The sequence below is a fragment of the Thamnophis elegans genome, chromosome 2, assembly GCF_009769535.1.
Source record: "Thamnophis elegans isolate rThaEle1 chromosome 2, rThaEle1.pri, whole genome shotgun sequence".
NCBI classification, from domain to species: Eukaryota; Metazoa; Chordata; class Lepidosauria; order Squamata; family Colubridae; genus Thamnophis; species Thamnophis elegans.
In genome coordinates this window covers 142683400-142701146 of record NC_045542.1, presented here as the reverse complement: position 1 = coordinate 142701146, position 17747 = coordinate 142683400, and the positions used below count along the sequence as shown (strand labels likewise).

Below are 17747 nucleotides of genomic sequence, written 5' to 3'. Positions count from 1 at the left end.
GAGACGGGGGTGGAAGGGGAAGTTGAAGCAGTTGTGGACACCGGTTGCACTCGATGCTTTATCAGCATGTCGATTGTAAAGCAACTGGGTATACGCAAAAGACATCTAGCCTGTCCCAATCGGGTTGAGCAGGTAGATGGAATGCTAATTGGAGGGGGCCCAGCCACGCTAATAACTGAACTGGTAAAGTTACAAGTGGACTGCCACTATGAGCTTCTCAGATTCATTGTGGCTCCAGAGATGCCAGAAAATATTATCTTGGGTCTTGCATTGCTTGACAAGTGGAAGTCTACGATAAAGTGGGAAGACGGCGGTAGGAAATTGATGATTGCATTTGGGCTGCACGGGATTAATGGCTCTCCAGATAAACAGTGGCATGGAATTTGTTGCCATGCCTGAGCTGCCTAGAGAACCTCCCTCCTTCATGTCTTTGAATGGATGGACTCACTAACGAAAGGCTGGGAGAATACGAACAAGGCTCTAGCAGATGTGGCAGAAGCCTACAAGAAGCAAACTGATAACACCGCTCGCTCCAAAAACCCTTCCGTGTGGGGGACAAAGTTTTTGTATGTACCAAATATATAAGTTTAAGAATGCTTAGCAAGGAATTTGGTCCAAAATTTCTAGGTCCATTCTCAATAGTGAAGATGACCCAGTTATAACCCAGAACTATAACCCAGTTATAGTTCGAGTCAGTCTACCCAGAAGTCTAGGGAAAATTGGCCCAGAATTTCATTGTAGCTTGTTGCAGCCAGTAATTGGGTCCAGCATAAGACCGTCCACCCAAGCTTTATCTCCTCCTGTAGTGATAGAAGGGGAAACACAATCTCAGGTGGGAAAAATCGTAGCCTCCAGGCTGAATAGGGGTCGCTTACAGTATTTAGTGCAGTGGAAGGGTTACCCTTTGTCTGAAGCTACTTGGGTGAAAAGTTGGAACCTAAAAGTGGAGTAGTTAGTAGAACAATTCCTTGAGAAGTCTCCCAATAAGCCAAAGGGTCCCCCTGAGGGGGGAAGAGGTGGTTAATTGTGTTAACTTTTAAGTTATTCTCTTTTCAGAAAACGTGTTTTTTTCTGAGGAGACGCCGCCTGTCAGGCCTGCAGTTATATACCTTTTAGGATCTTTGGCCTGCCACACTCTCTTTTATTTCACTGTGCTGTTTCATTAGTGTGATAGTTGGGAGGGGGAATGGAAAGGAGTAGAATTGTGGAATGTGTTGTTGTCATTCTTTTCTAGAAGCCCAAGGTCATCTTTTGTTACCGCACCTCTGCATCTGATCGGAACAAAATGGGTGGAAATGCCAGCGTGGCTGAAGAAGATTGGACCATGTGATGAATTTATGGGTGTGGGGATAAGATCATGAACTTTCAACTGGATGAAATCCCAGGAAGTTTTCAGATTTGGGATTTTCCACAGATGTGCCAACATGTCTGCCTTATTAAATTGGAATTTTGAGGAAAAGATTTGCCTTTGACTCTAATTTAATTCTGCATGATATTTGGAACGATGACACTCTGCTCTTTTCAGTCTCTTTATTGTTCAGCTTGACCCAGAACTATTACTGTCAACTGAGCTTCAAACCAACATGACACTCTCAAATCCTGAAATATGCTTCCTCCAAATCCTTCCACAAATCTTGTGTTAATACATTTTTAAATCAACTAAAGAGTTTAATACGTAAGTATAATACATAACTAGAACAAAACTACCCAACTGATATTTAATTGATTTTATTTAAATCGAATTTGGACTCACCACACTACAAAAGAGCAAAACATGGCGATAATGCTTGAAAAGAAAATTGCACATGCACTTGGGGCGCTTCTGGCTCCTTTTGTGAGAGAGGAATTCTTCATCCTTTCAGCTTTTTCCACACGCTCCACATTGATCTGCACGTGACAACTGTCATGAGGACTTTGACTGAATAATGTTCAATGCTTCTGCATAGATAGCGGCTGACTCAGGTCTCGGTTCTACACTAGGGATGCAAATTTAACTAATGTGGAGGATCCCAGTTCTATACCATGGTGTAATTTGATTGGGTTTTTTTTGAAATTTTCCTTTTGGGCTTAGGGAAGCAGCATCTGTTAAACGTCTTCGCATCCCTCTGAGAGCTATGACTAACTGGGAGAATCCTGGCAGTTGGAAAACAGGAAACTCATTTCTAAAAAATGAAATAAAATGAACGTATATACCATGGATTTCAAACTCCGTATGTCATGTGGCCATATGTGGCATATTGCAACAGTTTCCCTATTCACGGAGCTGGGATAGGTATGTCCTTCACATAACACAACCAGCCTGCGAGCGGCTAGTTTGACATTTCTATATACTGTATATATAGATACATTCAAAAATATATAAATCATAATTATAGTGACTCATGCCTATTTTTTCTTTTTTCATTACTAAAACCCTTTTTCAGAGTTCGGTCTCTAAATTTGAAATCCATTCATAAAACCCATTAAATCAATAATTAGCATACATTTTCATCCAAATGTATCTTTGTTTTGGGGATTCTCCAGTCTATGAATCATGTTATGGGAAATAAGACTATGGGGTGTGCTGAAGCCCTTTCCACACTCCATTCATTTATATGGCTTCTCCCCTGCGTGGATCCTTTGATGGCTAGTAAGGTTACTGTTTTCGATGAAGCCCTTTCCACACTCCATGCATTCATATGGCTTCTCCCCTGTGTGGATCCTTTGATGGCTAGTAAGGTTACTGTTTTGGCTAAAGCCCTTTCCACACTCCATGCATTTATATGGCTTCTCCCCTGTGTGGATCCTTTGATGGCTAGTAAGGTTACTGTTTTCGATGAAGCCCTTTCCACACTCCATGCATTTATAGGGTTTCTCCCCTGTGTGGATCCTTTGATGGCGTTTAAGTTTACTGCTTGTTCTGAAGTCTTTTCCACACTCCATGCATTCATATGGCTTCTCCCCTGTGTGGATCCTTTGATGGCTAGTAAGGTTACTGTTTTGGCTAAAGCCCTTTCCACACTCCATGCATTTATATGGCTTCTCCCCTGTGTGGATCCTTTGATGGCGTGTAAGTTTACTGCTTGCTCTGAAGCCTTTTCCACACTTCATGCATTCATATAGCTTCTCCCCTGTGTGCATCCTTTGATGGGTAATAAGGCTATTGTTTCGGCTAAAGCTCTTTCCACACTCCATGCATTTATATGGCTTCTCTCTTGTGTGGATCCTTTGATGGCGTGTAAGATTACTGCATCTTCCAAAGTCCATTCCACACTCCATGCATTTATATGGCTTCTCCATTGTGGATGTCTTTTTATTAACAGTCTTGTTTCCATGTTCATTGCATTTATTTGTCTTCTCTCCCATGTGAAAACTTTTCTGTGACTCAAGAGACCCATTTTCTTGAGAAGGTGTGAACTTCCATCTGTATTTCTTTCCTTTGTCTTTGCCCATATTGGCTCCTCCTTTGGCTTGTGATGCACAGGGTCCATTTACATTTAATGTCTCTTTGAAGATTGTTACACCTTTCTCAATAAATTTCTTCTTTAGTTTTTCTTGTTGATCAGAAAAGTCCTGCATCTGAGAAACAATCGAAGGAGATGAGCCTTCCTTATTCCAGTTATTCAACAGGTTTCTCTCCTGACTTTGAAATTCTGTTTGAATTGCAGGTTTCTCCATTTTATCTCCTTTTCTGAATACTTGGAATGGTTCTCCAGAGTCTTTATTCTCATTCTCACCTTCAAAGTGAAAGAGAAATGAAAATGGGAGAAAGGTTAGGGAAAAAGCTCACTCTGTCAAAAGTCATATTGATTGCCTTCGGGTATTGTGCCAAATTCCAATATATACTGCATATTTGTATCTTAATAATGGCATGGTATAGAAATGATAACATCTCTATTGACGAGGCCTAAAACCTTGCAAAAGACATTAAGTCAAAAAACCTGACTGGCAACTCTTGATAGGACTGATATGGAAGCATCTGGGCCAAAAGAGTTGAAATCTGTGTGATGAAGTTTGGCATTACCTCAAACCAAGGAATTACTTTGTCATAAAATGTTTATATAGAAATATAAATTAGATAGGATATATCTAAGCAAAATGCCATTGACCTATTTCCTTCCTAGGAGCACTAGAAAAACAGAACTTTCCCTTCTCCCTCTGAAGATATCAATTTATAAATGTTTTCATAAGAACTAATTAATGGCATCTAACTACAAAATGTCTTCTTGAACTCTCTGACTGGAGAGTGGGAAACTCTTACCAAGCGAGGCCACATTCTTATAATTCTCCAGCATGACTTCCCAATGCAGAGCTTTTTGGTCAGGATCCAGCTGAGACCACTCCACCTCAGAGAAATAAACAGCCACCTCTTCAAAGGGCAGAAGAACCTCCTGAAAGGGAGAAAAAAATACAGAACTGACCAAGGAAGAACTGCAGGATCTTTCCTATTATTAAGAATTTTATATAGCAAACATAAACATTAAGATAAATGGCTCTATGCTTAGTAAGGATCTGTGGTTTAGATGACAAAATTGACAGAACCAAAAGCATTTGACTAAAGAAATATGTTAGGAAGGTTTTATGATCTTGAATGATTCTGTAGGACTTTCAGTGCCATTCAGGTTAAATAAGCCCTTTTTTCTTCTGGATCAATTGATCTACCAAACAGCCAACAAACCCTAATCAGAATACTCTTCATTCTGGATCTATGAATCCATCCATCCACAATCAAAAGGTCCTCAGTGACTTGAGAGAATCAACTGGCAGATGGGCCTCGGAAAACCCACCAATCAGTGACACTAACCCTTCCTTGGATAGTGTTCCTGATTGGTGGGTTTTCCAAGGCCCACCTGCCAGTTGATTCTCTGAAGACACTGAAGGCCTTTAAACGCTTCCTGCCTTTAAAGAAGGAAATGTGTCTGTAGGGGAAGGGATTCTTTGTAGTATTTTATGAAATGCCTTATGTTGTCCTAAGAAGGAGCAATCCTGTTCATCCTCAACACCTTCCTGAAAGTGCTGGGAGAACTCAACCAGGGTTCTGTCTGGTGTGCCATCAATACCCAGAGACTCTGCTCCTCCTCAGATTGCAAAGAAGCTGCTAGTAGTCTGAGCCATTGGCTGGACAGTAAATAAGAAAATGAAGGATGTTTTCCATTGAAGACAATTCTTAGCCTATGCAAAGTTGGATTGTTTGGCCTCCAAATCCAGGCACAAGTCAGAAGATTAAATTTTACTTTCTAAGCTAATGGGGCCTTGGCTAATTGTTCTTTCAGAACACTTTTTACTTCTATTCTATATTTTGACTGTCCTGGGATTTTAATAATCTTAACTGTTAACTGTGTATTTTTCTTATTAATGATTGTAAATGAGGCATTGGAAAAAGGGAAGCTTGCTAGTTTGAATATTTAAATATTTTTGAGGTTCCTAGCACAAATTCAACTCAAATAATTACAAAAATGGGGCACCATGTAGGACAGTGTAGGGCAGGGCAGGGCAGGGCAGGGTAGGGTAGAATAATTTAGCTAGAAGCGACCTTGGAGGTCTTCTACTCCAACCTCCTGCTTAGGAGGAAACTCCATACCATTTCAGACAAATGGTTATCCAAGTTTCCACCCATTTGCTTTGGAGAACAGCTTGACTTCATCTTCTTTATGGCAGCTGCTGAGATATTGAAACATTGCTGTCATGTCACCCCTAGTCCTTCTTTTCATTAAACTAAACACACCCAATTCCAGCAACCATTCTTTATATGCTTTAGCCTCCAGTCCCCTAATCAGCTTTCTTGGTCTTCTCATCTAGGGTGGACAGGTGCTCACTTACCGATTTTAACTTGTGTTCCTAATCTGTTTTTTGTGGTGCTGTTTTTGACAAGTTGGACTGGTTTTTTCCTTTGTGTAAAGGCGGATGAAAAACATGAGTTAAGTAGTTCTGCTTATTCCCTGTTGCTTGTCACCTTCTTGCCACTTTCTCCCACCAATGGATCAATTGTTTCCTTGACTTTTTAAAAGTTTTTAACATGTTGAAAGACGCTTTTATTTTTGGTCATAAGCGTTAGTTCATTAGCTTTCCTCACTTCACCTTTGGGCTATTTGGTGATATTCTGCCTTAGTTATGTGCCCCTCTTTCCCTTTTTTGTACTTGTCCTTTTTGTCTTTCAATTTATCTTTATGTTCTTTATGGAGACATGCTGATTTCTTTTGAGAGCTGTTATTTTTCTTCTTCATTGGTATTATGCTAGACTGGGCTTTTATAATCTCACTTTTCAAAATTTCCCAAGCTTCTTGAGTTGTTTTCCCCTTGAGGATTCTCATCCATGGAATCATTCCCAAGGTCTCTCTAAGTTCAAGTTTGTCTTTTAAAGTCCAAGACTCTAGTTTGACTTAGTTCTATTGCTTGTGCTTGCATAATGTGGAATTCCGGTATTGCATGATCATTCCCCCATAAGATTCCTATAGCTTCAACACCTTCTATCATTTAATCTCTCTTAGTGAGAATTAAGACCAATCTGGTTGATTCCCTTGTTCCCCTTCTCTACATTTAAGGAAACAAAGTTCTATGCTAGGTTTATCAGGAACCTGTATGATCTTCCACTTGGTGCAGCGTTTGTCTCCCAGTTGATGTCAAGGCAGTTATCAGCATTGTTGTGCTCTATTTCTGTAGAGGTGTAGTTATTTCTTATATATAGTGCAACTCTACAACCTATTTCATTTGGTCTATTTAAAAAAAAAATAGCTGTATGTTTCATTTGTAGATTTCAACCCACCAAGTTTCCGTCATGGCAACAATATCGTATCTGCCCTCATTTACTTAAATTTCTAATTCACCCTGTTTATTCCTCATACTCTGTGCATTGGTGTATACACATTTGCATCCATTTTGACTGACCATGTGTTTACTGTGTTGAGTCTGACTTCCCCTAGTTTCGTACCACCTGTTTGATTGCAGATTGTATGCACTCACTATTAAATGCTTGATTTTGCTTGACAGCAAAGTTGATATTCTTACCCACCCAAACATCTTTGTTATATGCACTGATAACCCTATTAATTTTAGATTGCTGGGGACAGAAATGTTCTGTATGAATTAATTCTCTGTCCGCACTGTTTAGTTGAAATGTTTATCCAGAGAATCTGTGAATTTAATGCCAAGCAATCCATTTGTTTCATGGACGCAAACTTTCTCTTTTGTACAGTTTTTCATAGGACAAGGTGCAGACATCATGACTAACATAAAGAATTCTGTAAAACATTATTTATTGAAAAGTTGGGAGAATAATTAGCGAAAACAGTTTTGTTTTTAAAGTATTAGTCTAAAAGAAAATCCTAAAAAGAATCTCCAACCAAAAGAAAAGGGGAAGATGGTAGAAGACAGTACAGGTAGTCCTCAACATACAACAGTTTTTAGGGATTTACAACGACAGTGACAAAAATGACTTATGCCTGTTTTTCATACCTACGACTGTTCCAGCATCCCCATGGCCGCATGATCAAATTTGACTCATATTTATGACAGTTGCAGGGTCCCAGGGTCATGTGATCCCCTTTTGTGAACCTCTGACAAGCAAAGTCATTAGGGAAGCCACTTAACAACAACCATACTTCTAACTTCAGCGATTCACTTAACACCTGTGGCAAGAAAGGTCGTAAAATGGGGCAAAGTTCAATTAACAATGTGTCACTTAACAACAAAAAATTTAGGCTCAATTGTGGTCCTAAGTCAAAGACTACCTATAATATGTACAACAGCTGATTTCCTGAGGGAAAAAATAAAAATCTAGTAAATCAAAGTTATTCTCATACCTGAGCTGGAGGTTCAATCATGGTTTCCGTTCCCCCTAAACAAAGAGTCGACTTCCTTCTATGCTTCCCTGTGAGGGAGACAGAATTTCAAAAGGGATAATGAACAAAATGGATAGAGGATAGAGAGGACACAGAGAAGATGAGAAAGTTAGGATTTATCAAAGGAGTGGAAGGACCTTATATTACCTCCTGAGGTATCCTGAATTGGATCTTCCTGAGGGATCCCCCTGAAAGGCAGGTCTTGAGGGAGATTTGACAGATGCCTCTTTGTCTCAGGATCTCTGATCTCCATTGCGAAGGACTTGAAATAGGATCCAGGAAAAAAAGAATTAATGGACATTACACATCATGAAGTGGTGTGTAACTCTACTTAACACCTGATAAACTGCCAAAGATTTTTCAAATCTCAAAGGAATTTCAAATACACGTTTGAAATGTAAATATAAAAAAGGAAATTTTTACCAACTCTGCTGGACTTGTGACAAAGCAAAGAAATACTGGGGTAAGATTTATATTGTATTGCAGAAGATTCTCAAAGTGGGCATGAAAATCAAACCAGAGACTTTTCTTTTAGGTTTAATAGAGAAAGAGATTGAAAAACAATTCTCGAACTTTGCTGTTATATATGTTGAGAGCAGAAAGGATGCTCTTTGCAAAGCGGACAGATATTTTAATAGCCACAAAGGAGAAGTCGTTGGGAAAACTGATGGAAAAGATGGAAAAATTAACTGCTTTAGTTAAAGAAAAGACCAAGCAAACCTTGCTTCTACTTTGGAACCAATGCTGGGTTTTGTTCTTGAAATCGAAAAAATTGAAACTTTGATTGAGTTTTGTTGATTACATAAGTTTGTTGTTATATAGAATTTGCTAGTACATATTAAGTATGTAAATGTAAGACATTGAACTTGTAATGTTACCATTTATTTGATTGTGCTAAAAAGATTCAGATTTTCAATGATTTTCCTTTTCCCCATTTACCCTACACTTCTTTCACTTCCTTTCCCCCTTTCCTACTATTTTCATTTTCTTGCATTTTATATCTTAATAAACCTACAAAAATTTCACGCAAAATTTTGAACATATTGTTTATTATATTCAGGCGGAAGAAAAAGTCCTCTCACCAGCAACTCAACCTGCTCCTTCTTCTCCTCTGCCTGGCTCAGGAGGAAGCCTTCCGCCAGGGCCACCGCCTGGGAGCTGGTCTCTGCTCCACACTCCCGCACCCAGCTCTCCATCTGCAGGGGCAGAAGGGCCAGGAACTGCTCCAGAACAACCAGGTCCAGCATCTGCGCTTTTGTGTGCTTTTCTGGTCTCAACCATCGACTGCAAAAGAAGTGGAGCCGACTACAAAGTCCTCGGGGACCCTCATCCTCCTGATATTGGATGCTCCTGAAGTTCCAGGCCTGAGCTTGTGAAACGATGGTTCCTTCTTCCAGCATCTTCTGCCCAGTTCTTGCCCAGATCTCCCCACGGATTCCAGACTGAGCACCAGAAGGGCCTTTTCCACTTCCCTCATTTGCTAAAGGAAGGCCAGCCATTCTCTCTCTGTCCTGTAACACAATTCCAAATGGTTGCAATGAAACCTGTGTATCTTCAAATGCTTTTTAATTCATAGCAATGTTCATTTAGCTATGGGAATACCAGAACAAGCCATTAAGCCCCCTTTGCCAAAGGGATCATTTTTTTCGCCTATACCCACGATGGGTGAAGAGGCGTCAAGTACAAGTACAAGTACATTTTTTTCTCTACATGAAGATCTAGAAATGGCCTCCATTTTGCAATTTTCTTATAGAAGAAAGAATAAATCTAAGCTAGTAGATCGGACCATTTATCGACACTCATCCCCACAGAAGGAAGCATTTTTCTGACCTATAAAGTGGTGACTTCCAGCAAGAAGATTCAGTCCATATGGGCCTTTTGGATAATTTAAATTTCTTTTTACTCAAAGGGAAAGACTTGCATTTTAAAAATATAGCTCTACATTTACCTTTAAGCAGGGTTCACACAACATACAACATACAAAAGCCTAGAACCAGTTCACAAAGCAGGAAAATTCAGTTCACAAAAAATGAGGTTCCAATCCTTTGACCCTGGTCCATTTCTCTTTCTTCCTTCACGCAGGGGGGCAGGGTCACACAATGTGTCCTAAGCACAAACAGGTCAATCAAATCCAGGGATTCAGTTCCTATGAAATATAAAGGATTAAATGCACACAGCTCAATACGATGACGTGACTGACTACCCTCCTCAAACAAATTGAGTTGCAAAAGGCTCCAAGCACAGTGAGAATGTAGGCATCATTTTTTGCATTTCTTCCTTTCAAAGTTGTTTTTGCTTCTTGCTTGAGTTTTGCCATACAAGCTCCCCCTCTGCCCTATGCAGGAGCTATTCCCACGAAATGGGGCGCTCCCTTTCCTTTCTGGGATCTGGAATTCTTCCTGAGGGCAGCATGCATCTTCTGGAGCTCTCCTTTGCTACGATCATGGAAAAGGGCGGCAGAAAACATGGGAATTTGGGGTCTCCCGCTCCTAGGATTGACTTGGTATATATATGCACACGCACAGTCTCTCTCTCTCACACACACACAAACACACAGACAAACACCTACCTTTGCCACCTCTTTCCTTCAAAACGTCTTTGCAGCCTTTTTAACGGCCTGCGAAGGTTAAAGGGTTAAAGAGAGAGAGTCCAGCATCCTAGAAAGGCAAGACTTAGTGACGTCACTGCCCAAACTTCAACAGCGGCTCAACGCTGAAGCGCATGCGGTTCCTTTCTCTTTGCAGAGGGAGCCCCGGATGGGTTTTCTGTGCATGGAAGGTGCTCGTGGAAAAAGGAGAGATGGTGCATTTCCCATGCAGGGCCAGGAGGGGGCACTCTTGGGAAAGCCAGGAAGCCTTCTCAATCTGCTTTGGGCAACGTTATAATTTACTAAAGAATTTTGTATGTAAAGTAGTGGTTTGTTTAAAGGGAAAATTCCTAATAACAATCTCGCTTAAATTTCTGTTGTTCAGTAACAAAAGAAAGAGTAAACCCAAAAAAGGGGTAAACAATTAAGGTACTATTTCTACTAGCTTGACTTTCTGAAGGAAAGGCATAATACAAATAATTTCCTCCTCTTACAATACTTGGAATTTGAACCTATTTCAGCTCTGCCATAGGAAGGGTCAACTTCTTTCTACTCTTCCTTGTGAGGGAGACACAACTAATGTATAATTCATAAAGTAGGAAGAATTGCTCTATAGAAGACAGAGATGAAATGGTTGGGATCTCTATGGGGAATAGGAGGACCTTATATTACCTCCTGAATTGTTCTTACCTGGATATTCCTGAAAAATCCTGCTCAAATAAACAGTTCCTGGGAGAGATTTGATGGAAGCTTCCTTCAGTGATGGATTCCAATTTTTTTACTACATGTTTGCTCGTGTGCGTGAATGTGCAGGTGTGCGCTTCTGCACATGCCCAAAAGTGTCCGGGAGGGTGGGCGGAGCCTTCTGCCACCACTAGTACCGGTTCACTCGATCCGAAACAAACCAGGAGCAACCCACCTCTGGCTTCCTTCCCACAGGATCTCTGATCTCCATAGAGAATGATTTGAAATGGTAGACAGAAGAAAAGAAAAAGAAATGGACATCATACACCTCAACTCATGCTCCTCCTCAAATTTGCAGATGGCACTAAGATGGCAGGAGCAGCCAACGCCCCAGAAGACCAATTCAGGATCCAAAAGATCTTGGCAGGCTTGAACAATGGGCACCATGCAACGAAGTGAAATTTGATGTGGAGAAAAGCAAGGTTTTACACCTGGGCGGGAAAAACCAAAGGTACAAGTACAGATTAGGTGAAGCCTGGCTCAAAAACAATAACTGTGAGAGAGACCCTGGTGTTTTAGTGGACGATCAGTTAAACGTGAGTCAGCAGTGCGTGGCAGCAGACAAAAAAGATAATACAATGCTTGGTTGCATAAACAGAGGCATAGAATCAAAATCATGTGACGTATTAGTATCACATTCTAAAGCCTTAGTAAGCCCACAGCTGGAATACTGCAACCAGTTTTGATTGCCACATTACAAAAAAGATGTTGAGACTTTAGAAAAAGTGCCAAAAAGAGCAACTAAGATGATTAAATGCCTGGGGACTAAAACATGTGAACAATTTGGGTTTGACTAGTGTTGAGAAAAAGGACTGGGAGGGACACGATAGGAGCATTCCAGTATTTGAGAGGCTGCCACAATGAGGAGGGGGGCAATTTATTTTGCAAAGCACCAGAGTGCAGGACAAGAAACAATGGATGGAAACTGAACAAGGAGAAAAGCAACCTGGAATTAAGGAGAAACTTCCTAATAATGAGGACAATTAACCTGTGGAAAAGCTTGCCTTCAGAAGTGGTGGGTGTGTCTGCTTCATCACTGGATGTTTTTAAGTAGAAACTAGACAGTCACTTGTCTGTAATGGTATAAGATCTGCTTGAGCAGTGGGTTGGACAAGACCTCCAAGGTCCGTTTTAGCTGCATTCTGTTTGACAGCTGGATGCTTACTCTCCCACATTTTTCTAGTTTACCAAGAAACAGGTTGTGATCTACTTTGTTGAATGCCTTGCTGAATTCTATGTCCACAGCATTATGCTGGTCTTCCAATTTAGTCACTTTGTTAAAGAATGAAATAAGATTGGTTTGGCATGTTTTTAACAACCCTTTGGTAGCTAGTAGTTTTAAATTTATTTGTTTATAGATTTTCACACATCTGGTTTTTTTATTATTATTTGCAGCATCTTTCCAGATATTGGCATTAGACTGGTTGGTCCGTAATTTCTTGGGTCTGTTTCCCCTCCCACTTTTTTTGAAGATGGGAACCACTTCGGTCTTTTCCAATCTTCTGGCAGTTCCCCAGAGCTCCAGATCTTTTAAAGATATGGTACAATAGTTCTGAGATAACATCTGCTAGCTCCTTCAGAACTCTTGAGATGTAATCCGGAGGAGGAGGAGCCAATGTCACAACATTACATCGTGCAGACTCGACAATCCGAATCCGCCGATGACACTTTTGCCCCTGGATGGTCCGGTAGGACCTAAACTGTTCCGAAGAGATGGTGACTGGGAAGACAAGACCTTGCTGGTCACAGGGACATCGCAAAGTCCCTGATCGACCCAAGGGAAGCACTTCCAACCTGTGGCAAACAGGCAGCCCCCAGGCTGACATAGTGGAGACGGCTCCAGAAAGAAAGAGAAGTGAAAGTGTTCCGGCTGGTGAGGGGTTTTTTTCCCTTTCTTTTAGAAGATTGCCCTAAGAAACTTTTTTCTTAAGCTATTATTATTATTATTTTATTATTTATTTGTCTTGTATGCCGCCCACTCCCGGAGGACTCCGGGCAGCTTACAAAAGACAAGGGAAAGGGGGGAACAAGACAAAGACAACATATTAAAAACAAAACCAACATTCACAATTTCTGTGGAGGTAGATGCTTCTCAGCTCCCCTCAGCCTGCTGGAACAGCCAGGACTTGGTGGCTTTGCGGAAGGCCGGGAGGGTAGTAAGGATCAGATCTCAACAGGGAGCTCGTTCCAGCTAAATTAGTCCCTTAAGTAAGAACAGAGTGGAGTATTTAATCCCTATTGGACTGCCTTAGAAAGCTTTTTGCTCTTGCCTGTAATGTTGTTTTGTGGATTGAAGTGATTGCAACGTTTCCTGTTTCTCTGCTTGCGGTGAAGGGACTGACTTTTTTTCCTCTATTTCTTTTTACTACTTTAACTTTTTTGGCTTAAATTAAAACTTTTTTTACTTTAATAAACTTCTCCTTTTACTTGTTATAGTATCATATTAAAGATACCTAAGGAAAAAGCATTTAAAATAGTTGAATCTGCCACTTGGAAGCCTAAGACTGAAGGTTTTTTTCTTTTGCTGTTGTAACAAATGTATCCTTTGTTCACTCCTATTTGACTACACCGACTTTGCAACAGAAGGGTTTGGAACTTGTTTTTAAAACCTGATAAAGACTCAAGGTCACAAATAGTGTATTGCTGGTGCGTGTGAAAATATTTTGGCAAGAATTGGGAAAGGAAAGGAAAAGGTTAGAACCCTTCTTTTTTTGAAAACTATAAAAGAACATCTGCTTAAGATTTAAAATAAAAATAGATATATTCTTCAAAAATTTGTGACAGGCTAGAGTGACAGAAAGTACCAAATTCCTTTCTTTGCTTTTTCTTTATATTTCCTCTTACTCTAAAAAATGGATCAATACTCAGATGGAGAAAACTTGATAATTCAAAACATTTTGGCTGGACTTCAAAACATCTCAGAAGGACTTGAGAGATTTGGGACAGACTATGGGGTATCACAAAAAAAGATGATGGGGTTGCAGCCCCAGAAATTAAAGAATTGAATGAAAATATAGCAAAACAAAGATAAGAACTCAGATGAACTTATTAATGGAGTAAACGTGAGTGAAGGTGGAAAGAAGGGAAGCTGGAAAAGTAACTTTGATAATTTGGTGCTTCATCCCAAACTCCAAGATGCAGGAGGGAAAAAAAGAGCGAAAAAGATGGAGTTAATAAGACAAATCTATCCAGAAATAAACCTGACAACCAAAGTTAAGCCTACATTAATAACAACTCAAGGGCAACAAAACTACATGAGAGATCTTTTAAGCTACAAAGTGCGGAGAGAAGTCTTAAACCCTGGAAAGGTTGTGGAAAGGGAATCGATACAACAGCTGGCGAGAGAGAAAAGACCATTTTGTTACTGGAAAGACACTGGTTAATAATGCCAGTTGTCTTTGATGAAAAAAAGCTAGTTAATTATTGATGATTAATAAGTAGAGATGTTAGTACTTTATAGACTGTTCTAGATTACTATTGAATGTATATTCATTAACATATAATTTACTATGATACTAATAGTGGAATGATAACCTTAGTTAGGATAAATAACCGGCCATAGAAATATTAATGTATATTTTTGGTGATTGATAAATAGAAATGTTAACATCCCTTAGATTGTCTTAGATGCTTAATGTTTATTTTCTTAGCACGTAATTAACTAATTTGGGATTGAGGGAAAAGACCTATAAATCTTATTAATAAACTATTGCCTACAGATGGCTATAAAGGTATAATATTGTGTGGGCCTGTGGAGAGGAGAGGTGAGATAAACAGTAAAAAAAAATAGTCAACTACAATAATAACCAAGAAATGTTAATGGATAATATCTAATGATACATACAGGTGTGCTATGTGGAGGGAAATGCTTATATATCTTACTTAACTGAATTTGTTTTAGAATATGCCATAAAGGTGTAATGTCATTGGAGATCTATTGAAACTGCAAATGAATGCCAGTAGGTGGTTGTGTCTTTAAATATAAATGATTCTAGATAAAAACATGTTTAAATAATGGTAATTAAATGAGAATTGCAGTACAGGGATAGTAAAATACACACTCTTTTTTCTTTACTTAAAATGTACAACTTGATTTGAATGAAGTATATGTAGGGATTGTGGAAGAAACGCACGGAATTCATTTGTAACCAATCAATATGCTTTCTACAAGATGTAACGAAAGATGATTCTTTTTTTTGTGTGTTTTTGTTTAACTAAAACAATAAAAAAAAATTTCAAAAAAAAAAAAAAGAACTCTGAGATATAATCCATAAGGTCCTGGTGATTTATACTGGTATGTCTTGGATAAGTTTTCCTCCATTATTTCTTCTGCTGCCGTTGGTTCTTTGGAGAATAGATTGACCTCTTCTTATCCATGGCAGCCCCTCAGTATTGAAAGGCTTCTGTTATGTCATTCCTAATCCTTCTCTTCCTTAGATTAGATCTACCCTGTTCCTGCATCTGCTCTTCATGTTTTAGTCTCCTTTCCTCTAATCATCTTTGTTGTTCTTCTCTGCATTCTTTCTGGAGTCTCAGTATTTTGGGGGTATCATGGTGATCAAAACTCGATTAAAAGTGTAGTGTTACCAGTGCAGTCTAAAGTGGAACTAACCCTTCTCATGATCTTGATACTGTCCCTCTGTTGATGCATCCTAGGACTGCATTAGCCTTTTTGGTAGCTGCAGCACAATGCTGGCTCATATTTAAGTGATTATCCTGCCAAAACTCTAGATCCCTCTCACAGTTACTGCTGTTAAGCCAGATACAATACCTTCCATACTAGTACATTTCTTTTGTTTTTGTTTTTCTTTCCTAAGTTTCCTTATAAGGAAAGAAAGTTTCCTCTGTGGGTTCGGTCTTCCCAGCTGGGAGAGCATTATTGGTGTGGTGAAAGAATTTAGGATCGAAACAAGCTGTGTTGAAAGCAAGGTTTAGTTCTTTTCAGGAAGGCAAGACCAACAGTGACGTGGACCAGCGTTCCTGGGTGGGTTGACACCGATACACAATAAGTGTACATTTTTATACCATTTTCCTCTCTGAAGTCCTTTTGTTTTCTTTGTACAATTGTGTGATTGCCTTTCGTGTGTGTCCTTGCTAATGGTTCTAATCCTGTCTTGCGTTTTTTATTTCTGAGGATCTCGATTTATTCCTGAGGGCAGCATACGTGTCTGCTTTCCCCCCATGCCTGTTACAATCATGGAAAGGGTGGTTAAGCAGGAGGGAAAAATAGGATCGAGTGGGGGAGGAGTTCTCCCACTCCAAAAACTTAAAAAGTAAACCTGGATGAGGACTAGGCATGTGTATCTTCCCTTTTTTTATAGTGAGAACTCTCTGTCTCCCTTTCTGTGAGAAGAACACACACGCACGCACACACACAGAAATACACCTACCTACCTTTTCCACCTCTGGATCAATACGATTTTATTTCCGCCTTTCTAAATTCCTGCGCAGCACATGTACATCATCCGATAGGGATAGGAAAATATTAATATAGTCAGTGAATGTCCTTTTCAATGCTTTTTCAATATTCATCTAGTCAGGGGAAAAGGAGAACAAGCCATTAAGCTCTCAACAACCTTTCAACCAAACTCATCCTCATAGAAGTACTTTTCTGAGATGGTAAATGGATGACTTCCACCTAGAATATTCAGTGTATTTGGCATTTAACAAAGGATGAAAATTCGGTCCACCTCAAATTAAATGCCAGTCAACTGACCCTGGTTTAGGATGCTTCATTTCTCTTTCTTCCTACACTCAGCCATTATTCTTTTGTAGATAAAACCCGCATTTCTTACAAACCATGTTTGTTGTTATTGCTCTTGGGTTGTCTCACATAGTAAAGCTGTGCGCACCCTGACAAAGTATGAGCCTGGGTGGAGGAGACAAGATGGCCACACATTAGCAGCTCCTGAAATAATGTTCTGATTTGTCCCTTCTGCCTTACTTCTGCAACCCCAAAATTCCATTCAGAGGGAAGGAAGAACCCAGACCAGTTCAAGACATGATATTGAGACCCATCAAACCACAGATCATGAATAAACAGAAAAACATAAGTACTAATTCTCCTCCAACTACAAAACCTAAGTATTCCAGCAGTTTGAAAAGGTTTATCTGGATAGGGAGATGAAGATGCACGAAAAAAGAGATTCAGATACAATTAGTGAAAGAAAGAATGTCGATGGAAAGAGAAAAGGAGTTAAAAAAGATTTGAATTAACTTCTTTGCTCTTTTCTGTCTCTCTATTGTCCAGCTTGACCCAGAACTATTTCTGACAATTGAATAAAAAGCTTCAAACCAATATGAGCCTCTCAAATCCTGAAATATGCGCCTTCCAAATCCTTCCAAAAATCTTCATGTGTTAATACATTTTAAAGCAGCTAAAGAATTTAATACATGAATATAACACATACGTGACTAGAACATAACCACACAATTGATATTTAATTAATATTATTAAATCCAATTTGGATGACTTCTAAATTGTATAGATGACTTCTTAAGAAGAAGAGAGACATTCCCTCTTTCTCTTCAGAGATCTCTCAAGGCAGAAGTTGGACTCGGAGGAAACTGCATCCTGCAAACTTTTTTCTCCGCGCTTC

At 39.6% G+C, this 17747-nt stretch overlaps 1 pseudogene; it reads right to left on the bottom strand.

The window, feature by feature from the left end:
- LOC116502702 overlaps window positions 1–17747 on the bottom strand; it is an 84782-nt pseudogene that overhangs the window by 27895 nt on the left and 39140 nt on the right.